The 26,970-nt window shown below is 37.0% G+C and overlaps 1 long non-coding RNA gene across 1 annotated transcript; it reads left to right on the forward strand.

Annotated features, from left to right (window-relative positions):
• The first annotated feature begins 1,673 nt into the window (after nucleotides 1–1,673).
• On the forward strand, nucleotides 1,674–26,336 carry LOC139075152 (uncharacterized). The gene is made up of 3 exons (XR_011525269.1): nucleotides 1,674–1,817; nucleotides 20,692–20,872; nucleotides 23,202–26,336. It is a non-coding gene; the product is annotated as an uncharacterized lncRNA (long non-coding RNA).
• The last annotated feature ends 634 nt before the right edge of the window (nucleotides 26,337–26,970 follow it).

Genomic DNA, 26,970 nt, shown 5'->3' on the forward strand with positions numbered 1-26,970 from the left:
TCAGGAATCCTTGGTAAAACTACAGATTCCCAGCCCCTTCCCTTGGAGACTTTTATTTAGGTCTGAATCTCTGCTTTTAGGATCAGGAAAGTTTGGGAAGATAGTTCTAAGATGTTGCTAAAAATGTTCTCATGCCTATGATGAAACAATTCTCTTAGGGACTGCTATAAATATTTAGATCTTGAGTACCTTATTACATGTCTTTTTGAGTGGCTATTTTAAGGAAATTCTCTTTTAGAGAAGTGCTTCCCAAAGGTTTTCACAATGATAAACATATACAATGCTAATACTTGTTTGGCATACTGGAGGAAGCCACTGTCAGCCAAAGGTGACAGACCCAGGCGCTTTGGAGGGATGGCAAGATGAAAAGTGATATTTCATAGCACAACTTTTGGGAAATTCTGCCTTAGAGTATCTTGAGGGGAAGGAGAAAGGAAACTGGCATTTGTTTAGCTCTTGTATGCCTGGCGCTATAGTTAGAGATATGGCTTTAGTCTTGCATACAATCTACTCAGCATAGATGGATGTGTATTAATTCCTCCATTTTAAAGAAAAACAAACTGGGATAGTCAGATTTAGATCAAGCCTCTTCCAAAGGTAGAGGCAAGAGCTAAAATTTGAACTGACATTTCTGTTTCCCAAGTCCAACATTTTTTCACCATTGCCCAAATGGCAGCCAATACATATCTCAAAGATTAAGGAATATTCAAGAACTCGAAGGACACAGCTTCTCCTGGACGCATTTTGGCCTCAAAATGCTAGTTGCTGAGTGCTCCAAACACACCCCTGTTTTTGGCAGCCAGTCTCCACTCTGGCCCCTACTGACCCCACCTCTTGGTATTCATGCTCTGATATTCTTCCTCCCACATTGTATCAGGATTGGTCTGTATGACCAATAAAACAGCAGACATAATGATAAGTGACCTCAAAGGCTAGGTCACTTACTCGGGGAGATCTAGCTACCATGCGGTGAGGATAGTTGAGCAACCCTTTGGAGAGGCCCATGTGGTGGGAAATTGCCAACAGTCATGGGAATGAGCCATCTTTGAAGCAGTTTCTTCAACACCAGTCAAGCCTACAGATGACTGCAGTCCCAGCTGACATGTTGATTGCAACTTCATGAGACACCCTGAGTCAGAGCGCCCCAGCTAATCTGCTCCCTAATTCCTGACTCACAGAAACTGTGAGACAATACATGTTTGTTGTTTTAAGCCACTAACTGTTGTAGTAATCTGTTACCCATTAACATATAGTACAGGCTTCTATTACATGGACGGAAAAATAAAAGAGAGTAGATATTTCCCTGTATTGTGATCTATATTGATATAGACCATAGTCACTTAAGAGAAGAAAAAAGAAAAAGCAAGATTTTTGTCTCAATAAAAAGATAATAATAAAATAAAATCACTTTGATATATATTTTTTTGAAAAAGATTTTTGTTACACTTTTCAAACACTGTTAACTTTTTACTTTGTTTTCTCAAGGACTGATCCTGAAAATAGAACAAAAATAGTAGGGCAAAGTGACTTCAACTAAAAAGTGAGGGAAAGTATCTATATGAATCTGGTGTTTGAACTAGTATGACTGAGAAATGAAATAACCTACCAAGTGGGTGGGAAAAGTGGTTTGTAAATCCAGCTCAGTGCTATGCCAGACTCTGACACACAGCCTCAGATGACAAACTACTTCTGCAGGCTAAAGATGAAGCACACGTTTGCCATTGGTTTATCAAATAGAAAACAATGACCATCTGTTAATTGCCACCAGAAGACCTAAACAGAGAAAACGAATAGAACTGAATTTTCCTCTGTGCAAGGTAGATATTTTTCTTTTCCTTTTTCTTTTTTTTTTTTTTTTTTGCGGGGGGAGGGTCATGCTCTGGGAAAAGAAGCCTATAATGAGATCTGAAGAAAGGTCATTTAAATCTCTGGTAATTTTTTAATCATCCACATAAAAATACTTCCAAAAAACTAATTAACAAATAAGTGGAAATATAGCAAATAGGTGATAACTACATGATAAATAAGTTTTCAATGTATTATAAGGATAGGAAATATTATCATGACACACTCATTGAGGCTTTATTTTTGCCAAGTATTTTATAATTATTTTTACCTACTACCTATCAAAGCAATATGGTATAATAGGTTAATATTCTAACTCACAATTTCTAAATGAGAAACTCATACAGGCGAGATTAAGTGCACAAGTGGTTTTTGTAAGCATTAGGGCTAAGCCTAGGTAATACCATCTAGCTCGTGGGCACTTGTCTTCAGTGTGGGAAGTCCCAGAGCGGGGGTGGAGGATGAAGGGGAGAAGAGGTGGTGCAGAGTACCACTTAAATATAACCTCTTCCCCCTTACTCTCATCCCCAGGCATCTGGTATTCTTAAGCTCTTTCCACCCTGCTCTAAATCTTTCAAGGGATTGCAAATAGTGTTGCTTGTTGTCTGTTTTCATGTGGTGTAACTCCAAGCTTTCCACAATCTTATCCTACCAATCATTAACCTAAATGAGGCTGAGCAAGCCTGGGCTGCTGGGCAACTGTCCAACAGGCTGGTCCATTGCCCTCTATCTGGGCAATACTGGGGCAAGAAGGCAAACAAAGGCCCCGTATTTAAAGTTACAAATCAGGCTAACAAAATTGCCATTGGAATAAAATGAAATATTAAAAATTCTACCATGTTTATGCAATGGAAAATTGTAATCATTAATTTGAAAAGTTTAATTTATATTTTCTATTAAAATATCTTTAAATTTTATACAACTACATTTTACTTTTTTTTTGGTGAGGAGGATTGGCCCTGAGCTAACATCTGTTGCCAATCTTCCTCTTTTTGTTTGAGGAAGATTGCTAACATCTGTGCCAATCTTCCTCTATTTTGTATGTGGGATGCCGCCAAAGCATGGCTTGATCAGTGGTATGCAGGTCTGTGTCCAGGATCTGAACTTATGAACCCTGGGCTGCCAAGGTGGAGCACGTGAACTTAACCACTATGCCATGGGGCCAGCCCCTACATTTTACTTTTTAATCTTTTAGATTATTGGGAATGAGGGCCAGAGCAGAATAGAGAATTGTGAAAAATCACAATGTGATAGCAACGTATATGATGAAATTAAAATATTTTGTAATATTTTTGCAATAACAATTTATCATTGGCAAAATTATTAGCTAAAATGTGTCTTATCTTCCCATCTTGACAAATAACTTCATAAAAACAAAATTTTTTAAATATATGCAAAGCTATGGGTTTTATATGACTGAAAATCAGCAAAATAACAAAGACCACTGAATTTAATCATTGCATCTGTCTGAGTCATATTTGGATGAGTAGTAATAAAAGACAATCATAATTCATAAAATATTATATATTTTATAAAATATATTTTTCTTGCCTTTTTGGTTCACTAAAATTACTAACTGTGTTTTGAAATCAAGATTCTCACCCAATTTGAGTTCTACTTACAGGAAATACCAAATTAGACAACTTTTCTTGGGCCGAAATTTTACATGGTTTTTACTCATTCCATATGAAGAACTTAGCTCTGCTGAGACACTGGCAAATGGAATTATTAATAAAATTTTTTAAGCAAGTCTAAGTTCAGAAGTGAACATTCATTTCACATACCATGCTCAAATATTGTAAAAAACAAGGAAGTTGAAATTAGTAGATATTTCACTGGTTTCATATCTATTGTAAAAACTACGGGTTTTACTTGAGGGAAGAATTGAAAAAACAACTTCAATTTTAGGCTCTGATTTAAAAGCTTGTTGAGGACAAAACTATGATATTGGTGCTGATGTAGTTGATAATAACAGAGGTTATTTTGGCAAAAAATCCAGAAGGAATCTTTGTGCCATTTATAGTACATAGTGTGAATTTGTTCCTAAGAGATATGGTCTCAATACTGCTGATATTATTCACCTTCTTTGAAAGAGTTTAAACATCAAATATAGTACTTTCAGGATCTGTCCAAAGGTGAAACATCTTGAGAAAAACATTGAATTTAATCTAATAGATACTGGTGGATAAACAATGGGAGGGCTGATCAAATGCTGCTAAAGCAATTAGATTTAAACAAGATTCAAAATATACTAGAACAGTTAACTAAAACAGCAGAAAATTTCTCAAATAGTAAGTTGTGATTTTTGGCAGAAAATGAAATTAATTTTGAATATATCCACATATTTATTTGCTATTATATTAATAATATTTAGCAAAGGCTTAGAAAAAAACAGATCTAAGTTTAGCTACTTCACTTTTAAAAGGTTTGAAAATTTAAAATTTAAATAAAGTGGTTTTTATAAGTGGAAAGAAACTGCATGTTCAATATGCAACAAAAGTTACAATCTGAAAAAATATAGGAAAATTAAAATGTGTTAATAGTTATTTTTCTTCTAAAATATACAAAATTATTAAAGTTAAAAGGCAAAGTATAAACTATAATGAATATCCAATTATAAAGCAAAATTAAATAATGCTGAAATTTTGAATATTCGAAAATTTAATTAACTTTATTAAATATTTTTATAAAAGTAAAACTATTTGCATTTCCAACATTCAATATCCCTTTAGCTGCCAATGTTAAGATTTGGTATCACACTTTAAGTATATCACACCTAGATAGAGATGCATACAAATTTAAGAGCAATATGAACTGTTTAAAATTGCACAATATTCCTTAGCCATCATAGGCAATAACTGAAAATACTAAGCACATCTGGACTAATTCCAGAACCATGAATTGCTTTATATGGAGAGAAGCAAGAAAATGGATGCTCAGCACTAGTGGGAAATGAACCTTCATTATGCAAGTACCTATTGCATTCATGCTATGAGAAGGATTTGACAAGTTAATTAATTTATCTTTTCTCTTATTTAAGTGCTTCTGCCATTCAAATCCTCCCTCGAGTCTGAAGCCTTCTCCTTTTCTCATGTTGGAAATAATATGAGCCACAATATGTCATAGTATTCGGATCCGAATGCTTTTTGTTTCCAGGAGGTAGGGTAAAAGATGTGGAAAAGAATTTCCCTGCGGCCTGATAAGTGTTAGTCACAAGTATGAATGTTTAGTGACAAACGTGCCTCTGGTTTTTAAATAATTTATTGTTTATGTGCTGCATATATTTGTGATTTGAGGGCCCTCTGAAGCCCAGGGCCCAGAGCCTCTCCTTCCCAGATGGTGCTGAGCTCTTCTTTCTACATTTCCCTCTCCTTTCTTAGTCCACTGCCTCAGCGCACATCAAACTCACTGTTCCCACCGTAACCTAGTTTAAGGCCCTTGACTAACTAATTTACTCTTTCAGCCACTCTCTGATTTATTTAGAATTTCAACTGAAAAGTCTTTCAGACTCTTGCTGTTGTAAAACGCTGTTGTGTTATTTGTAAGGAGAGCAGAAGCTTCTCTAGTAAAGTTGGGCAGTCAAATTTTTGCACGTGCTGTTCCCTCCGCCTGAAACACCGTGCTCTCCTCTCCAGCTATTTAATTCTTACGCAGACCTCCGCTCAGTTGTGACTTCCACAGAAAAGCCTTCCTTGGCAGCCTCAATTAGTTCACATTCCCTTTGTGTATGTTCCTACAGCATCTTGTTCTATTTAACAGAATTATGATTTTACATTTGTTTCTGTAATTTGATCAGTGTTTGCCTCTCTCCACAGAGAGGAATTGACACAAGGACCATGTCTGAGTGTATTTTGGCTGGCCATCATATCCCTAGAGTTTAGCCTATGTTGTGCACATAGAAGACACTCAAGATTTAATTAATTAATTAGTTAATTAATTAATGGAGCCATTCAGCTGCACTGAACATTTTGTTTTCTTTTTGCTTTTAGACCTTGGTCAATCATGTGGCTAAAGGAAATCTATTTGTCTTTTAGATCTCAGCTTAACAGTATTTTCTTGGGAAAGCTTCCCCAGACCTTTCTGACTAACTCAAATCCTATTGTTTTTTTATGTTGGAAAAAACCAAAAACTCTTTTTGGCCTCCTGACATGATTTCACACCATGTGTGCACACCTGAGCAGCTGTGCTCTAGTGAATTCTCCCCAAAGATACAGAAATACTATATTGAAAAGACTGGTTTCATGGTGAGCATGTGCATTACAGCAATCTTAGACATATTTTCACTGGCTTAGCAAAATCTTAAGTGTGGCCACAGAGTATGGTCAGTTTTAGCAACAGTTTTATTTTCCCAAAATCAAGCATTTTGAACACTGACTGACATGGGAATTAGGAAGTACATGTTCTAATAGGATCAAATTTTTTGAAGTACTTAGGATTTATCCTCAGCATTCAGTTTTACCTGGATGCTAAGCAGCCAAAGAAATATAAACAAATATTTCCAGAAAGTTTTTTGACTCCTTTTTTTGCAAGATTTAACTCCATTACCATGAAATCATTTGTTTACTATAGAATGACTTTCATCCTGGGTTCTGCTGAGAAATTGAAAAACTAGAAGAACCAACAAATGACGATAAAAGTGTCTCTCTACATTTTCCCATTGCTCCCAATATTTGCGGACACAAACCAAACTTTAATTTAGCTTCCTGCCTCTTCAGCTTTCCTATACACGTTTGCACGATATTTGGTCCCTGCCTCTTCACACAATTTTCCTTGTACTTTAAAGGAAAAGACAGCAAAATTGGACTATAATAATCAGACATTGACATCACAACCCACAAAATAACTGTTGTTATGTTGAATCAGCAGTGAAAGCTTTTTGGTAGACTTTTTTTTTTTCTCATTTGAGTCTTCATCCATTTTAAACAATGGCATAATTAATCAGAACTGGCAAGTCAAGTTGGAGATAGTCAGCAGAGTACCTCACTCTCATGAATTTCTGAGTGTCCATGTGGCCTGGGGGGACTGGCTAGCTTGGTCTCAAACAACTGAACTTTCTACTCAGTGTCCCACCTTCCACCTAAGTTGTCCCAAGAAAAGGTCTACCCAAACTTGTCCCAAGTTCAGAAACAACTGAACTTTCTACCCAAAGTGTCCCAACAAAATAGAAGGATTTTATTAAACTCGGTCAGTTGGGAGAAATGTGAGAAAGCATCAGACTAATTACACTCAAACTCAAAGGATCAAGCACTAGTTCCTTGGCTCAATCAGAAGCTTTACTAATTGACACTTAGGAGTAGAAAATTTTTTTAATGTGTTAAGAAATAAATTAGCGAAAATATGACCTAGCATATGACATTTAACCATGCCAGAAGGCCTGACTTCTATTTGGAATCAATCAGATTATCCTGGCAAAAAAAGTGTACCATCAAGTTCTGAGAAAGCGAGGACTGGACACCCTGATTCTGTGGCCTTATAAACACAGAAGGGAAAAATATACAGTTTTTCCTACGCATATGAAAATAAGGCCAAAATTGCTTTGATGTCTTTCCTTCATAAAAAATAGCATTAACCTGTTTTTATCGCAGTAATATGTTAGAAGTAGAGTGCCTAATTGATCTGTTTTATCAGGTAATGCAATGGAAGTAGACGTCCTAACAGCTGTCTGTTGTCTTGCTTCTAGCTGTACAGGACATACCTTGGTAGTTTTATTTTCTGTAAAACAGCAGATGTTTCTGCTGAGATTCTGTGTAAGTTCTCTTCGGAGAAAACAAAGCACTTTTCTTTGTGGTTGAGAGGAACCAAGGAAGGAGTCTTACTGAAGCTTTGTCCAGTCCCTAGGAATTCCAAACAGCACTGCCACACTGCTTCCCACTTGGCCTCAACTGGGAAGTGAAAGATTACTAAAATTTTTCAAGTACAGAAATGATTTAAATTTGCCTTTACAAAAGCATCATGTAAGTATGCTTTTCTCCACACCCCCCACCCACAATTTGGATTGTTTGTTTTTTGGTTATTTTTTAACCACGGGTAAAGAAAAAAAAAATGACCGGACTGGCTAAGTGCTAGTCTTGACACAATTTGAGTAAATTGAAATCTTTTCCTTTAAAATAATAAAATAAACTCTGTTGATATCCTAGAGGTAGAGACTGCTAAAACGTCACTGGGGCAAATACTGGACAATCTTTCCACGGTATTTTCAGTTAGTGTCAACTTTGGGGATTATGGTTTTAGTAAACGCTTTGCCTGTATTGGACGATAATAACTCTGTGGCTTTTGTTAGCTATTTCATTTCTTGGCTGAAATTACTCTGAAATAGAGGAAGTCTGTGTTTATTTTGTTAACTATTTCATTAGTGTGTCATATGTTACATTTTCTCATTGGTCAGGTTTTATTAGGGGAAGACAGGAAAGTAATTTCCACAGGGTTTTATTAACTATCCATGTTTCTAAAGGGAAAGTTGAAAACAAAATTTCATCTCCTTATCATGCTGCTTAAGTCTTATTTTTCATTCCTATCCTTCATTATTTAACTGGGCTATTACACAACGTAGGACTGTCAGATTGTCTCATAACATTGCTATGTCCTTAAAATTTTCCATGACCCATATTTTGGATTATACCTTCAAGACTTTTAAATAGTGAATAACTTCATGCTTATCCAGGACCCAGTCTTTCCATTACCGTTCCTATTCTCTGTGTCCCACTTCACAGGTTTTTAGCATAAAGCAGCCATAAGAAGACATACTTCAGAGGTTCTAAAAGCAAGGGATTTGGGAACCTCAACTCCCCCATTAGTCTTGAGCCTAGCTACTAGTCTGATGGCATTAATTGATTATTGAATATTATAATTTCATGCCAAGGGGAGAAGGGAGGCCCAAACAGCTCCCATAGGTGGCATTTCAAAGTAAAACCTTAGTTAGACTCTTGTCAGTAAAGTGAAGCAAAGGGCACTGTTTTCACAAAAAAAATGATGCACTTCATCCTGACCCCACAAGAGCTATTTGTCAAGAACCGTCACAAAACCATCTAGATTTTGACCTCTTACACCCAAGTTTCCCAGAAATGATTAAACTGTTATTTCCTAGCTTATCTAGATCACCGCTTCCCCTCTGCTCATCACCACAGCTGCACAATCACTGAGGAAGCAGAGTAGAGGATGTCTAGAGGGAAGAAAGGGCAAGAGGTGACACCTGTTCTTCCTCCTGTCCCCAGACACCCTTGAACAGGGTGGCCTATGTCTGAAAAATTTCCAGAGACTTCCTTCTGTCAGCATGGTTGCCACATAAAGACGTGGTGATGATTAGTCTGTGTGTCAACTTGGCTACGCTGTAGTTCCCAGTTGTTTAACTAAACACTAATCTAGGTGTTGCTGTGAAAGTATTTTTGTAAATGTGGTTAATATTTACAATCAGTTGGCTTTAAGTAATGGAGATTGCACTCAATAATGTGAGTGGGCCTCATCAATCAGTTGAAGGCCTTAAGAGCAAAAATTGAGGTGTCCTGGAGAAAAAAGAATTCTGCCCCAAGACTGCCCCAAAACTCCTGCCTGAGATTGCAGCCTGCCAGCCTGCCTGCCCTACTGATTTCTGACTTGTCAGTCCCCACAATCTCATAAGCCAATTCCTTAAAACAAATCTCTTTATATATTCATAGTACATATATTGGTTTTATTAATCTGCAGAACCCTGACTGACACAGAGCCTTATTCCATTCCTGCTCCTTCCTAATGGGATTGTGTATTGTGAATTAAGAGAAGGAGTCGTGAATAGAGAAGCCTGTTCATGTTGGAGAACCACAGTTCTAAGAACTACCCTTAATACTTGGGAGGAAACTGGAACATAGCTTTCTCCCATGTTTGGCTAGGCATACGTGGGGCATCACTGCACTAGATGCATTTTCTATACTTTTTTTTGCCTTGTTTTAAATATCTAACTGTATTTGCACTACAGGCAAGGTCTCACAATTCTGCCTCAATTTTTTGGCTAATATTCATTGTAGAAATTAGATTTTTTTTGTTATATGAACCCATAATCCTTGACAATAAGACATATATTTTGGCTCTTAGGTATTTCATTTCAATAGTGTTTAGGTATAGACATATTTGATAATTATATTTAATTAGATCATTCAAGTTAATTGAAAATCAGTCATTCTTTTAAGATGAGGAAACCATTTCCTAGAAAATTTTGTACAAACCTCAAAAACTAACTGAATTGTGGAAATGGAAAATGCTTATCAAGAAGGATATTGTAAATAATGCTAACTTGAAATAATTGAAAATATGGCTCTTTAGGCACAAAGCTGGTTTCTTGTGGCATGCTTTGGGAACCCTAAGCATGCCACAAGGAATGCCACTGGGAACTCCAATGGCGTACTGGGAGGCATCAATAATTTTTTTAAATTATTCTTTTGTGTGAAAAAGTTCCATCATGTCAGTTAATTTTCCATCATAAAACGTTTAGGAACTTCAGAAAGCACACAGTTAAACTGATAAAGCTCTCTCCATTCATTCCATGGTACTAGAGTAACTAATGATTCTTAATTGAACAATCTCACATGCTTCCTTGCTCTGTGTTGGATTACACACATTCTAGATTTTCAATAGTTTATATAAAGAAACAGGGAAAAAATATCAGATCCTAACAAAATAGGAAATGAAATTCTAATTCAATTAAAACTTAAATGACAAATTTTTAAATATAAACTTCTGAGTAAGCTTAGAATTATCTAGGACTTTTTCTCTGTTTTGAAAACAGAATGTGAAATGAATGCAGGAATAGTACTGGACTAGAGGACTGATATTTACAACCATTTTAACTTTTGAAATATATTATAAATCTGCTGATTTTTATTAGCATTTATTCTGCCTTGCTCTCAGAGCCCTAGTGAAAAAAGAGAATATACCTAATTCATGAGCAGGTATTGGCTTATGACTGAGTCCAAAAAATAACATTATTTCTGATATGAGAGGAAATATGTCACGGTGGTTAAATCAACCAGACCTGGGTATAAATCCTGGCTCCACCACTTTCCACCTGTGTGACTTTGCCAAATTAACCACTCTAGGCTTCAGTTTCTTCATATGTAAAATGGGGACAGTAATTTCACTTGCTGAGTCATTGTAATGACAAAGTTTTATACATACATTTTTTTTTTTAAAGATTGGCACCTGAGCTAACAACTATTGCCAATTTTTTCATCTTCTTCTTCTTCTTCTCCTCCCCAAACCCCCCCAGTACATAGCTGTATATTCTAATTGTGAGTGCCTATGGGTTATGCTGTGTGAGATGCTGCCTCAACATGGCCTGATGAGTGGTGCCATGTCCGCGCTCAGGACCCGAATGGGGGAAACCCTGGGCCATCGAAGCTGAGCAAGCAAACTTAACCACTAGGCTACAGGGCCGGCCCCATATACATATATATTTTAAAACAAGCAATTATACATACACACATCCACGTGTGTGTGTGGTGGGGGGTGGTATGCATTTAGCATGATATATGGCAAGCAACATATGCTCAATAAATGGAAGATAGCCTATTTTAGAAATTGTCTTTACTCAAAATCATTAAAGTTCTGTTCTAGGAAAATGTATCTTCTTGTTCAGTATACTTAAAAACTAAATAATATTTAGAATGTCTATGTTAATTCTCACTGTGAAACATAAAACATAAAAGTTTACCATGTAGGAATTTTTTGGTTACGAAAGAAAAAGAAATGGACTAAAGCAGAAAATGAATTCCTGGAAGGCTAAGAGATGCCCCCAGGAACGAGGAGAAAGATCAGGAATCAGGCAGTTCTGGGGGTCTAGATAGCAGAAGCTAATGACCTTTCTTCCCCCTTCGGGGTTTTGCTGCTGCAATGATTCCATTCCAATTATTTCACTAATTTTGTCACTCAAGATGCAAATTCCAAGAGATAATATTTAAGTGGTCTAGACTGGTTGAGGGAAAGTAGATTTCCTTCCAGTCTCACCTTTGCTTTGCCGGCAAAGCAAAGTCCAAGTCCTGTTACAGAGGAAGGAGAAACATTCGTCAGTGAGAAAACAAATGCCCTAAGTGTACAGAAGTATTCCCTTTTATTGTTTTTCAGAACCATATGCCCTGGTAATTTAACACAATCACATGTATTGAATAAATAATAAGGATCAGAAACTATGTTATTTCTTTAATGTCCAAAACACACACAAACAATGATAGTAGAGAACCTAGGATTCTGGGTAACTGCGTAATACTCTCAAATAAGCTGACATCACCTGGAAGGGGTGATGACAAATTGCCGTTTCCGCTTGTACATTAGGAGTACACTGCAAAAATCTGCTCTCTTTTCCCACCCCTTTTCCCATCTTTATAGGTATTCGTCACCTTGGTTTCTGAAAGTGGCAGGAATGGTGGCAACATTTTCCAGTCTCAACTTTCACTTTGGATGGGCTTGTGAAGCAGGGAATAATGGCAGGTTCCTGAACCCTGACAGGCACCCACGCTCTTTTGTATACACTAGAAGTATACTAGTAATGTTGATCTACTTATACTTCTGATGGATGGGAAAATTGATGGAATATGAACACGGTCCAATTTAGCCTCTGTTTAGCTTCTCAACTACAGTGAAGTGGAAACTTGTCCAATAGTAACAGAGAATCTTAGATGGGATTCCTTCTTTTTAAAAAAACATCACAGGCCGGCCCTGTGGCCGTGGTTAAGTTCACGTGCTCCGCTTCGGCAGCAGGGGTTTTGCCAGTTCGGATCCCCGGTGAGGACATGGCACCACTCATTAAGCCATGCTGAGGCGGTGTCCCACATAGCACAACCAGAGGCACTCACAACTAGAATATACAGCTATGTACTGGGGGACTTTGGGGAGAAGAAAAAAAAAGGAGACTGGCAACCGTTGTTAGCTCAGGTGCCAATCTTTAAAAAAAAAAATCAGCAGACTACTACAAGGAATTATAGCAATGTCTACTTACCAAGTGGTCACTTACTTCAGGCTAATTTAAATTAGGTATAATTCTAACAAAACTAGTTAACATCTTCCAAAACTCTCAGCAGATTAAAAGGAGTATACTAGGCAGTCAATGGGATTAGAAAGAAAATTTTGTCAAAAGTACATTGAAGGCAACAAGGAAGCGACAGAGACCAAAAACTGCTATAAGGATAAACAAAAACCCCAAAACATCATAGCAGATGCCCTGCACACCTCAAAGTGTCCTGAACTATATACACTACATTTATAATGATGATCCTAAACCCTTAAGAACTCTATTTAAGGTAGAAAAGAATGTGATACATTTTAGAACGATGGGCAAGAAAGAATAATTTTTTTTTAAAGATTTTATTTTTTTCCTTTTTCTCCCAAAGCTCCCTGGTACATAGTCGTGTATTTTTTAGTTGTGGGTCCTTCTAGTTGTGGCATGTGGAATGCCGCCCCACAATGGCTTGATGAGTGGTGCCATGTCCGCGCCCAAGATTTGAACTGGCGAAACCCCTAGCCACCGAAGCAGAGCACTCGAACTTAACCACTCAGCCACAGGGCCGGCCCCAGAAAAAATAATTCTTTAAAAAGGCTGCATATGAAGGAGATAAGCTTTGGGAATCTAAAAAATGTATAACATTTTAGCCCCCAAGATTCTGCATAATGATAGTAACAAGAGTAGCCAACATTGACTGAGGATGTGTCATGTGACATACACTGTGCTAAGTGCTTTAACTGGATGATCTCATTTAGTCCTCACACCAATCCCAACGTAGGCACAATTCTAACAGAGGTTAAGTACTTACTCAAGGTCACTTTGTTAGTAAGGATAGGTAAGACTACAATAAAAACCAACCCCAAAATCTCAGCGGTTTAAGACAACAGTTTTATTTTTCATTCATGCTACCTGTCCATGGTGGCTTGGCTAGGGCTCTGTTCTTTGTAGAATTATGGAGCATCTGCTGTTTGAAATGAAGCTGATTGCCATGCAGGGGAAAGAGAAAGATGATGATTTATGTCCTGACTCCTCCCTAGAAGTCACGTGTCCATGACCTCTTTCAAGGAGGAGAAATGGAAACCTACCATGTACCCAAAGGAGGAGACCAGAATATTGATGACCAGCCCTAATGACTGTTAGGCACAATCACATAACTAGAAAGTAAGGGAGCAGGATTCAAACTCAGTCATCCTAAAAGCAATGAGTTTAGAGTAAGGACTAGAGCGATCTCTAAGTTTTGTGTACCTTCCCAGGAGAGTGATTAGGGAAAGACAGGAGTGGGCCACATCCTTCAGAGAGTTCCATTCTCTCCTTGCAAAAGTGTTCTTTAACAGGTCTTGCTTAAACGCTGTCATGTCAAGGAAATTACAAATTTTCAAGGCAGCTTTGCCCTGTGTACAAGTCACAGGGTTAGCAGAAAAATTTAATATTAAGGGAAGCAATGCAGAATAATCATTTTTATCTACTTTCTGGTGGTCAAATGCCCCTTTTGCACTGTCTAGGGATAACACAATGGAACCTCTTTAAGAACAGAATTTGGTTTTAGTATTAATGAAGTGTTCTATAACCTTCTATGCTCAACAGTAGTACTCACTGACATCCCTGGCACACTGTCTATGCTTACTTAATCTAAACAAGCCCCCTTAGCAAGTAATTTGTGCTTGGTAGTAAACAAAGAGGTTGGCTTCCCACTTTGCTCTTCTGATAGTTTGCATTGAGCCTTACTGGTTTAGATTTCAAAATAGCTTTTCTGCACATTTTCCTTGGTCGCTTATACTGGGAAAAGTTGAACATGTTCAACTTTGTACTTCACAGATTTGCAAAAGTGTGTTAGATGTTTAAACATCTTCTGCATGACTCCAATGTAGCCAAGTACTCCTGACAAAATTCTTGCAGAAGAAAAGAAGGATTAGCAAGGGAATTAAGTACATACATAACTACTTTTTCCACGGGGCAAAGTAAGCAACACAACACAGCACCAGCAGCTAAATTACTTGGAGTAAACATAACTAACTAACTCGCCTTTTACATTGGTTTCAGGATTTTCAAAACAAAATGTCTGTAGTTTTACTTTCTGTATAAAATAATTGCACCCCATATAAACTTTATTATAAACTTTCACAACCTTAGTAAAGTGAGACACGTTGCACATTTTGCGGCTCGGCTCACATAGCCAAAAATCCATCTAAACAAATAAAATTAATTTCTCAATCTCTAACCAGAGTCAAAAAATTTAAGTTCTAGTCTTAATTCTGATTTGACTGAAGTAAACACTAAGAGGGGGCCTACTATACTTATTTCTTGTTTTCTTAGTCTTCACAATAGCAACACACATAGATCTTTTTCTTCTGCCCCCAAGAAAAGATTTATTGACTCATGATAATAACACTAAGTGTTATAAAATTACTAATTGTTATTATTTTTAATATCAGCCATATCTTTAGAAACGATGAAAGCAGCGTGACCATAGTATGTAAAAGTTAAACTGGAATTTAATCCAACTGCAAATGGGGCTGCTAAGTTATAAGAATGTCTGAGAAGAACTTCTTATTCTCTTAACAAAGGATTTACTTTGACCCTAATTTCCATGAGATGAGAAAATGTTAAAGAAAGACCTTACTTAAGAAATAAAATACAACAGAGAAGGAGGAAAACACAAAAGTGTCTTTCGGGAACTTCCATTTAATCAACCCTTCGGATCTGCTCTTTGATAACATTTTGACCTTAGAATTAGGGTTTATCTATAGTAAGGGACATGTTCCTCCCATTCCAACCACACTCATTAGGGAACTAAAAACTTTGAATTTTACTTAATATTTGTCCGAGGTTCAGCCCTGGAAGCACTGTAGCACAGGTTAAAACAACTAAACTAAATCACCGCCCAACACTCTGAGAGAATATCACCTCTTTCTCCCATTAAGTTTTGCATCACCCAGGACAATCCCTAATGACTGATAAGACAGGAGGCAGCAACATTGACTAACGTGCTAAGCTTCTAAAAGCTTGTAAATTAAGAAATAAAATAGAAAGATGAAAGAAAAGTTAGAAAAGTAAAAATAATGATGGCCCCAAAATTTGAGAGAGTACAAAAGCAAGAAGGTAAAATGACAGAAATCATTTTGATAACAGAGCTGTGGGTCCTGAGTGCATGATACACAGTTTAGGAAAAATGAGACAAGCAAAACCTGGTGTCTCTCTTCAAAATGCTTATCAAGTTGGAGTGTACAAAATATAAAAGCTAACTCTATGAGGCAGGGTATGATAAACATAACGTGTGGTTCTGATGCATAGGTGCACAGAGCTCTGGACTTGGGTTCAAATTCCTAATTTGTCATATACAAAGAATGAGTATAGCATTCTGGTTAGTGCTTGAGCTTTGGACTTAGATAAATGTGTCAGTCAGGGTTCAACCAGAGAAACAGAACCAGTAGGAGATTTATATTAAGAGACTTATTGCAAAGAATTGGCTTATGATTATGGGGGCTGGTTAGGCAAGTCTGAAATCCACAGGGTGGACCATCAGGAAGGGCAGGCTAGAACTCTCAGGCAACTGAAGCAGCAGTTCAGGGAAGCTTCAACTCTGCTCTTATAGCCTTTTAACTGATTGAGTCAGGCCCATGCAGACTATCTAGGACAATCTCCCTTACTTAAAGTCATCTAATTATGGATTTTAATCACATCTACAAAATACCTTCACAGTAACAGGTAGGGTAGTGTTTGAGTGTCACAGAGGGGACTGTAGCCTAGCCAAGCTGACACATTAAACTGACCATCATAACAAACCTGGGTTAAGTGCCCAACATTACCACTTCCTAGCTATACAGTCTTGAGAAAGTTTCTAAATTTCTTTAAACCCTTATTTTATCATCTGTAAAACGAAGACGGTAAAAGTAACTACTCATAGAATTATTGCGAAGATTAAATAGATCCATGTAAAGTGGGCCTAGCAATGTGCTTGGCATATAGTAACCACTCAGTGACTATTACCCATCATCCTCCTCCTCACTATGCAGGTGATATTGGGCAAGTCAACCCCTTTCTCTGAGCTTCAATTTCCTCATCTGTAAAATCAGAATATTAATACCTACAATTCATAGGAGTGATATGAATACTAAATGAATACATATTGGAGGTGATTTTTTTAATGGTCCAAAGGTGAGATAGCCACTTAGCAAATTGTAGACACGTACATACATATTCCAAAACACATTTTAGAAAACACATTTTCTAAAATTCAACCAACAATTATAACTACAGAATTTTAAAAGTGAGTCCAATTTATAATGGTTTCTTGTATATCTTAATATATCTTCAGTTTTATAAGTGGAAATTCCCCAGAGTCCTATAGGTACAGTTAAATAGCATCCAAATACACACTCTCACACACAAACACAATTTATGGATTATTTTTAATGAAAGCTATTATCAAAACAGGATATGTTAGGAAAAATATTTTAGGATATTATACTAATATTAGTTTAATTATACCTTTATTTTAAAAGTACTTTTAGAGAAGTTATGGCTTAGTGATCTTAGCCTGGAATAAGTCCATATAAGTTAGAATCCTAGCTCCACTGCTTTCTAGCTGCATAAACTCAGACAAGTCACTCAGCTTTCCTCCACATAAATCTCATCTTTTTTTTTTTCACTGAGGAAGATCTGCCCTAAGCTAACATCTGTGCCAACCTTCTTCTACTTTGTATGTGGGTCACCACCACAGCATGGCTGCCAGGGAGTGGTGTAGGTCCATGCCCAGGAACCAAACCACTGAACTTAACCACTAGGCTATGGGACCAGCCCCAAATCTCCTCATTTTTAAGATGAGGGTAGTAACAGTGATTCCTTCACAGGATGCTGTGAGGATTTAAAAAGCTGATATCTGTAAAGTACTGAGAACCTCCTGGTATATAGGTTTCAGCTCTCTGAAAAGATCATTTCATGTCCTCCAGAAAAGTCAATGGGATGGCTTCCTATGTGCAATATTACACTCCTCCTCCACGTTACAATATCTCTTCCAAATTAAAATTCATTTGTTCCACTCTGAAAGACGCTTTGTCAGTAACTATCAAAATTCCATCTGCATACATCTTCTTCTTCCTGAGAACTTATGCTACAGATATACTCACACTTCAGTAAAAGATAGAAAACAAACCAAGTGACCATCAATAAGAGATTGTATTCTCTTTTATCATGGTATACAGTGCAGCAGCAAAAAGGAATAAGGAAGCTTTCTATATACTGATAAATATATCCAAGATACATTAAACAAAAAAACCAAATCGCAAAACAGTGTGTAAACTGGTGGAGATGAGGGCTAGGATTATACATTCATGTCTGTTTGCATTTACATAAAGAAACTCTAGAAGGAAACAAAAGAAACCAGTAAACTGGGCAACCTGTGGTGGTGGGACATTGGATGCGACCCATGTGAATGGAGAACAGGGCATGGAGCAAAACATTTCACTGTATGCCTTTTTATATTTTTATTTGTTAACCATATGTATGTGTTTCCTATTTTAAAAATACATTTTGATAGAAGCAAATGGTGCCTGTTGTAGCAACTAGTTGTCACAAAAATGCTGTGTCACAGACCACGCCAAGACCTAATAATTATTTACTCTTGAAGATCTACAGGTCAGCTGAGACTCAGCTGATCCAAGATGGGCTCAATTGAGAGGCTCTGCTTCAGCTTTCAGTGTCTGCAGGTAGCTCTGCTTTTCACTCAGATCTCTAGGTCTGCTCCCTGTGTCTCTCATTCTCCTTGAACTAGCAGAAACAGAAACACAAGGTGACTTGTGGAAGCATGCAAGGCCTCTTAAGACCTAGGCTGAAAAATGGCACAACTGCTGCCCATATGCCATTACCCAAAGCAAGTCACAGGTTGAGGAAGTACATTCTGCCCACAACAAAGCCATGGCAAGAGTGTGGATGCAGGGAGTGGCCAATGATTCAATCCATGAAACCTGTTGATACCTATAGACATCCTAGTATTCTAAAATTAGAGCTGTGAATAACAGGTCTAAGGAGCAGCAAAGAGTAGGCATAAGTTTTTTGAAGCTTGAAGGCTCTATGAATGCCACATGTCTTCAAGTCTGTGTCATTGCTTTCTATCTGGATCATGAATGGAATGAAATGAAACGGAAGACAGACTTATGAACTCACAGGACTGGAAGGGATTTGGGATCACACTTTACCCAATGCCTTTTACAGATGAGGCAACTGAGGCCTAGATAAATTAAGTAACGTTAGGATACACAAGAAAATGTAAGTTAAGTTGAGCAACAACAAGAAGCACTAAAAACGAGCTGTAAGCCCTAAAGTACAATTATTTATTTGGGGTAAAGAGCGGTCATAAAAAGCTTACGAGGTACATCAAAGAATTTGTTAAATGCATAATGTAAGATTGATTAAAGTTTCCTTAGAGCCCAGATGATAGGCTGACCCAGGAAATAAAGAGAGGGCACTTCAGTGACATTAACTACAAATAGCACCCACAGTCATAAATCAGGACAGATTTCACACATATAAAGGAATTGTGAGTTACAGATAAATCTCAAACATACATGAATAATAATAGTGTATATTACATTTGTATTTTGAAAAATTTTGTTTTTTAAAAAAGATTTCAAGAGTATACATAAAAGTAAATATCTCTCCTTTACCAGACACCCAACCACCCTCCCCCCAGAGCAAAATACTGTTAGTAGTTTCTTATGTATTACTCCATAAATGTACTATGCACTATAGGTTTATAAAGATAAAAATACAGAGCATTTGCATATTATCTTAAGGATGTATATCTAAAGACCTGACATAATTGAATACTTATTTTCTAGGGCTGGCCCTGTGGCTGAGTGGTTAAGTTCATGCACTCTGCTTTGGTGGCCCAAGGTTTCGCCCATTTGGATAGTGGGCCTGGATCATCAGGCCATGCTGAGGTGGCATCCCAGAGAGCACAACCAGAGGCACTCACACTAGAATATATAACTGTGTACTGGGGGTCTTGGGGAGAAGAAGAAAAAAAAGAAGAAGATTAGCAACAGATGTTAGCTCAGCTGCCAACTTTAAAAAAAAAAAAAACAACATCTTATTTTCCCATAGGACTGCTAAGGAAAAACAAGTATTTTTTTTTAACCAACTACAATGGCAATGGCATTAAAAACAATTTATAACTCACTAGGCCCACCAACTTGAAAAAGTATGCAATCCTTACTTAATTCTTTTTAATGTGGGGGAACTCACAATATTTCATTTATATAGAAATGCAAAGGACATAGAGTAGCTACAATTTAGAAGAACAAAGTTGGCAGAGTTACACTACCCAAATTTTGAGACTTACAATTTAGCTATAGTAATTAAGACAGGATGGCACAGTGTGGCATGGACACAAGAATAGACGAACAGGTTAATAGAACAGAATACAACATATTCTTAGCAGTTTATCACATTAATAATCGTGATTGAACTGACAATTCACTAAAACCACTAAATCTTTTTCATATGGGCGACTATTTATCCAGGTCAGCCTCATCCTCATTTTTCCCAGTTGATGATTTGGAGCAGGTATGGGACCTTACATTCATCACTACTACATTTTATCTTATTGTTGTTGCTCTTCTTTATAGCCAAGATCTTTCTGGATTTTCATTCTGTCATCTAATATATTCTCTCTCTCCTCATGCTTCTCACTGTCTGGGAACTTGGTAATCACGTTATTTAGCACTCTTTAAGTTATAATTAATAAAGATACAGTTGAAATTGACCTAAGCCAAAGAGGAAATTTATTGGCTCACATGATCAAAAAGTCCGGTGTAAATTCAGATAAAACTATATCCAGGTAATAGAATAATATCATGGTTTCTCCCCCTCTCTCCATCTCTCAGCATTGCGTTCCTCTGCATGGGTTTGAGCCTCTCTCCCAGTGATTTCAGCAAGACTTGGAACTGTATCTCATTGGCTTGAAATGAGTCACATGTCCATCTCAGAACCAATCAACGTGATTAGGAGAATATATTTCTCTGATTGTCCTGGTCTGAATAACATGCTCAAGGAGCCACGGATGAGGTAAGCCTCCCTTCAACCACATCCTGAGGACTGAAAATGGGAAAAAGAGATTTTCCAAGGAAAACAACGCATTTTAACCAGATTGTAAGGGAATGGACTCCAGAGAAAGGAAAAAATGAGATATTTACACTACAGCACGCATCTAGGTTGTTGAAAAAAATTCTAGGTATGGCCAAATGAAAGGACAAATAAGATGCTTCTGAACATAAAGATATTGTCTCCAAAAATAATCTATTTTTATATTTGGTTTTAGAGTATGGTACCAGGAAAACGAATGGGTGTTAGGTCTAAAGGAAGTAGGAGAATATCACCTCTATACGCTCCGTACTAGTTAAGGTTTAATCACCCTATTCTACTTATATTGAATCCAAAACCTGAAAAAGTTGGAGAAGGCCCGTGTCTTAGATAATCAGGCTGCTATAACAAATACCATAGACCAATTTGTTGCCTTAAACAACAGGACAGTTATTTCTCACAGTTCTGAAGGCTGGGAAGGCCAAGATCAAGGTGCTGGCAGATTCAGTTCTTGGTGAGGTCCCTCTTCCTGTCTTGTAGACAGCCACTTGCTCATTGTGTGCTCCCATGGCCTTTGCTCAGTGCATGCTCATGGAAAGAGATATCTCTTGTGTTTTACCTCTTCTTATAAGGGCATTAATTCCATCATTAAGGCACCACCCTTATGACTTTATCTAAACCTAAATATCTCCCAAAGGCCCACCTCCAAATACTACTGCATTGAGGGCGTAGGGATTCAACATATGAATTTTGAAAGGACACGAACATTCAGTCCATAATAGCCTACAAAAGAGCTGTAACCAAGTTCAAAAATCAAGCAAATGGTCAAAGGAATGAAGTTTATTTAGCCATTATTCACACAATGAAAATCAAAAGAACCAAAGATGGTCAATTCAATCTTCCACCCAGAAATAGTATTATTCTTTGGGGAGCTTAATGTGCAAAACAATGAGAAAAACATTCTCTGTATCACCTCCAAGATTTCTTGCTTGGACCAGGAGCTAGTATTAAAGTCAACATAACAGGAAAAAAGCCTCAAAGGATACTACTGAAGTAAACTATGTCCCATAGGCAGGAAGTTCAAGCACAAGAGATTACCTTTAATGGAAGCAAACTGGTCAATTAATTGAAGAATATGACATCAAAACCACCTTTTAAACTCCACAAGAATATCTGATAATTATGTGATCGAGGGAAACTGGAAGTACAAGATGTAAAATGGGTGATGCCAAAAAAGAAAAGAAAATTACAGGTTATTATGCCAATTAGGGCTTTTAAAATACGTTTTTAAAGCTTAGATATTTAGCTATTGCAGGGCTGTCATTTTCATTTTGGGATCTACTGAGAGAAAACAAGGTATGAGAGGACTTTCTGCAATATCTAGTTCTTACAATATAAAATGGAATTTAAAAAGTATAGAAAGTAATAAGGAAGTAAGTAAAACATGCTAGAGAGTCCAATCCAAGCACTATATGCTCACCACGGTTTTGCTTCAAGGTCAATCTCACTATCCTGGAGTTTATGCTTCCAAGTTTAGTGTCTACTGTGATGACAGCAACAGTAGACACCACACAACTTTGGTGCCCCAGGACAAAGCTATGCTCCTGCCCCTGGTATCAGAGGGCTTGATTTCTAAGCTCCACTATGCCTCTAGATCAGCAGATAAATCACTTAATTCCTATGAAACAGGACCGCCATTTAGACAAACTGATGGACAGGAACAGGAGAGCAATAATGCCCAACAACAGGTAGCACAACATTTCAAAGATGTGGCCTAGCCAGATGTGCTCATTGAACACCCCACCCCTGACCAGTCCTGCACAACCTCTAATGTGGTGTGTTCTTAGTGGTTTAGGACACTTAGATGGGGGTGAAGAGGCAAACTTGAATAATCATACTCGAAAACTATATTAATCCACTGATGGAAAAATTGTCTACCACTTAATCTTAAAAATGGGCATTCATTTATTATTTTAAAAATCAAGAGGATCCATAAAGAATAAATTGACCGGTAATATTGAATAACTCAGAATGTAAGGCATATATGTATAGACAGTATTTATTAACAATAATACCATATTTTATTTTTAATAATTTATTTTGTTTTCAAAATCAATAATGAAATTGATTTTATTTATAGTATATTTTGATGCTCATTAATTTTATTGTACTATATTTAATATAAGATATAGTATGCATTATACTGTACTCTTTCCTTTGCTGCTTCTTTTTTGTTTCTCCAATTTTTTTTTTTTAAAGATTCGCACCTGAGCTAACACCTGTTGCCAATCTTCTTTTTTCCTTCTCCCCAAAGCCCCCTGGTACATAGTTGTATATTCTAGTTGTGAGTGCCTCTAGTTGTGCTATGTGGGACGCGACCTCAACATGGTCTGATGAGCCGTGCCATGTCCGCGCCCAGGATCCGAACTGGCGAAACCCCGCGCCGCCAAAGAAGGAGAGAGGGCGAACTTGACCGCTGGGCCACGGGGCCAGCACCTCCAATTCAATTTTTTAAGGGACTTTGTTTTATAGAAAAGTTTTAGATTTACAGAAAAATTGTGAAGAAGAGTTCCCATATACCCCACACCCAGTTTCCCCTATTATTAAGATCTATAAATGTTTTATTTCAGTTTGAACTGCTTTTATTTCCACTTGATTTTAACTAATAAAACTGATACAATTGCTAATATAATCAAAGTAATAAAAAGCTGATAATCAAATCCATCAGTCTTCCCCATGAGTAATCACTTTCATCTGTATAGCTATTTCTTCTAGTTATTTAACCTCTGTGCTTCTAAATAACATATTTATACTGAAATTCCTGAATTTATCAATATTAGAAATTTTGATAATTTTTTCCAAATGCTCCATCAGATTTGTCAGAGACCTATCAACATTACTTTCTGAGCAGTCTAGAGTTATCAGATAACCCAACTATTTCATTTCTTCCCCCTATTTCCATTATGGAACTTCTATCCTCTTGCTCCAGTCTGCAACTGGTGGCTCTCCAGGCTTGATGCGAAGCTGATACTTCCTTCAGCAATCTCCTGTGTTGGAGCCACAGTTTCTTGGGCCTCCAGACTGTTTTTCTTGGGTTGTGCCCTCATTTTCTTGGGATAGATCTTCTAGCTGCTTACAAAAAAACTACACGGAGGTAATTTTTTTAAACTTTATTTATCTAACGCTGTCTTTATTCTACCCTCATAATTGTTTGCCTGGCTGAGTACAGAATTCTAGGCTGCAAACCATTTTTTCTCAGAATTCTACTGGCTTTGCTTTATTGTCTTCTATCTTCCAAAATTGCTACTGAAATGTACTGTGCTATTCTATTACCTATTGTATGTGACCTGGTCTTCCAGAATTTTTTCTTGAATCCTAGGGTGCTAAAATTTTATGAAGACTTGCTTTACAAGGATTTCTTTTCATTCACTGTGCTAGGCCCTTTCAAACTGGAGACTCATGTATCATATTATTCTCTGCTTTCTATCTTCTAATGTGGTGTTGAAATCTCACATCTATTAATGACTCCATTCCCACCTTTTACCAGAAGTCCTTTGAGATAATATTTTAAGTGTATAGTCAACTCAATTATTAACTCTGATGGCATATGTAGTGACTTTGGAATATGGTCTAAAATTTTGGAATATATAGCGTTTCAAGCCAAATAATAAAGATACTTGAAGAAAACTCAATCACCTGAGTTGAAGTTACCCAGTTTTCTCATTTACCTCCACATAAAAATATTCACATAGGACTGAGTTAATAAATTATGAAACATTTATATAATAGAATATCATGTCATTATTGTTGTTGTTCTAAACCATCTGAGAATAAGTTGGAGACATCATGCCCTTTACCACTAATATTTCAGTATGTGTTTCCTAGAAATAAGTCATTCTGTCACATAATGCCTTAATTTTATGCCCAGATTGAAGGAAGAAGAGATGATCCTGCTAAAATGAACCATATACACAGAATTTCTGTATATAATGTATCTACAATGGACATAGTCCAAAGAGATTTAATGATAACAATACAGCAGGGTCTTTTTGTAATGATTTCACCTCTCATTTCATCCTGTGACAGAGGCCCTGTAAAGCTCTAGAGGGCATGGTCACATAGTACAACCAGCCAACATCCAGCATGTTTTCGAAAGCCAAAATGAACTTATTTTATTACTCATCTTTGATATGCAAAGAACTCTAATGTGCTATATTTAAATGTTGGTTTATTCTACATGTATGCCACCCCTTCATCTTATTCTATTTTAAAAGCTGGAGCTGTCCTAATTTATGAGTATGAAAAAAAAAAGATTACTGTATTTGGATTTGCTATTTTAAATGCCTGAATGTAATTCTCTCCTTCATATGTGTTTTGGAATTTTCCCATATCAGAAAGCTTATCAGGGTCAAGATATGGGAACATATGAACATGTGTATAGGCTCTATAACAGGGAAATGTGGTTTAGCTGAAGCTTATAATTGTGGTCATTTAAAAACGCTTTTCTAGTCTTTAGGAAGGATTTGAGACAAATTCCATTCAAAAAAACTTTTTTAATTCTAGGTAACCAAACACCATCAATACATCTAAGTTATTAAAGAGAAATGACTTTTTAAATGATCTCTCTCAACTATAATATTTGTGATTTTTATTGTGAAATAAACATAGTCTGTGCAAGCAATCACAATGAGAATAGTTACAAAATATTGACAAAATTTGAAAATCAAAACTAAGAGTTGACACTGACTGCCAATTTAGTGAAAGGTATTATATTACCATAAGGGAGATAAAGAAAGAATGAGTTAAACATATCCCTGCAATATTTGAGATGGTTTCAAAGATAAACAAATGTTGCAATATTATTAATAGCACCTTCGCACATTTGTGGCAAATGAAAGCTAGTGCTCCTTTCACTTAAAAGTGTTTAATAACACCTTACCAAATGTGGTGGACATCTGTTGTTTGTGTCTGCCTGGTATCCACTGGGGACCTGCTCCTCTTTCACCCTATGTGGATCTGGATAATTTGTCAATCAGAGGGCCTTGCTATGCCCTGGGTTCATGAGCTGGGGCAGTTCTTGGGCTAGTCATACCTTCTAGTTATACCTTCTTCTGCTGTTCACAGAGATTGGTGCAAGGGTTAAGCAAACTACCCAAGTAGGACCAATCAGAGTCCCCTGATGAGATTCAGTATATGGACCCCAAAGAGTCTTTCTTCCTCTGATCTCAACTTATAAAGACCAGACAAATCTGGAGGTGCCAGTGGCTATCTTGGACAACTACATGCTGAGAATCTGCCTGAGAATGATGATAATACCCAGAAGGCTGAATTGAGTGACAGAGGGTGAGAGAGCCCATAATTCTGATGAGTCCCTAGATTCAACTGTGATAAAGCCAGTCCCAGACCTGGACTTGCTAGTTAAGGGCCAATAAATTCCCTTTTTTCTTGAGTTAATTTGAGTCTGATTTCTGTCACTTGCAACCAAGCACCCTGACTAATAGACCAAGACAAGTCTTTTTCAAAACACAATGTATAACTAAGGCATATCTAAGTACACTTGAACAAGGGTTGCTCCTAAATGGTATATCTGCCCAGTAAAGATTATATAATTATATGAATGTAATGTAATGTTACCTTAATTTTCTTATAACTTTGCAAACAGTTCCACTACTCACAAATAAGACTATCTACTGTCAAGAAGAGAAAATGTACATGTATGTGGAGGCAACAGGGGAGAATTGGAGGGGGATCTCAAGCCAAATGAGCACAGACGCTTTGGTCTGAAAAGCCTTCAAAAGTCAGAAGTTTAGTTTCTGTACGTTACATGAAAGACTATTAGATAATTTAGGTTCAAGTCTGAAGGTGCTGTAGTTATATAAAGAAGTTCAGAAAATGTATTGATGTTACTCAGAATCTGAAAGACAAGTCTTGGGAACAGGGGCATGAAGTTGATTTATATCAGATTCATGTTCTTGCAATATATTAAAACATACTTCCTAACAAAATGTCTTATACTGAAGGTTTGCTCTTTGGGAAAACCTGAAATATAAGAAATATCCATTCTAATTTTCAATGCAATAAAG

The sequence above is a fragment of the Equus przewalskii genome, chromosome 13 (genome assembly GCF_037783145.1).
Source record: "Equus przewalskii isolate Varuska chromosome 13, EquPr2, whole genome shotgun sequence".
In the NCBI taxonomy this organism is placed as follows: Eukaryota; Metazoa; Chordata; class Mammalia; order Perissodactyla; family Equidae; genus Equus; species Equus przewalskii.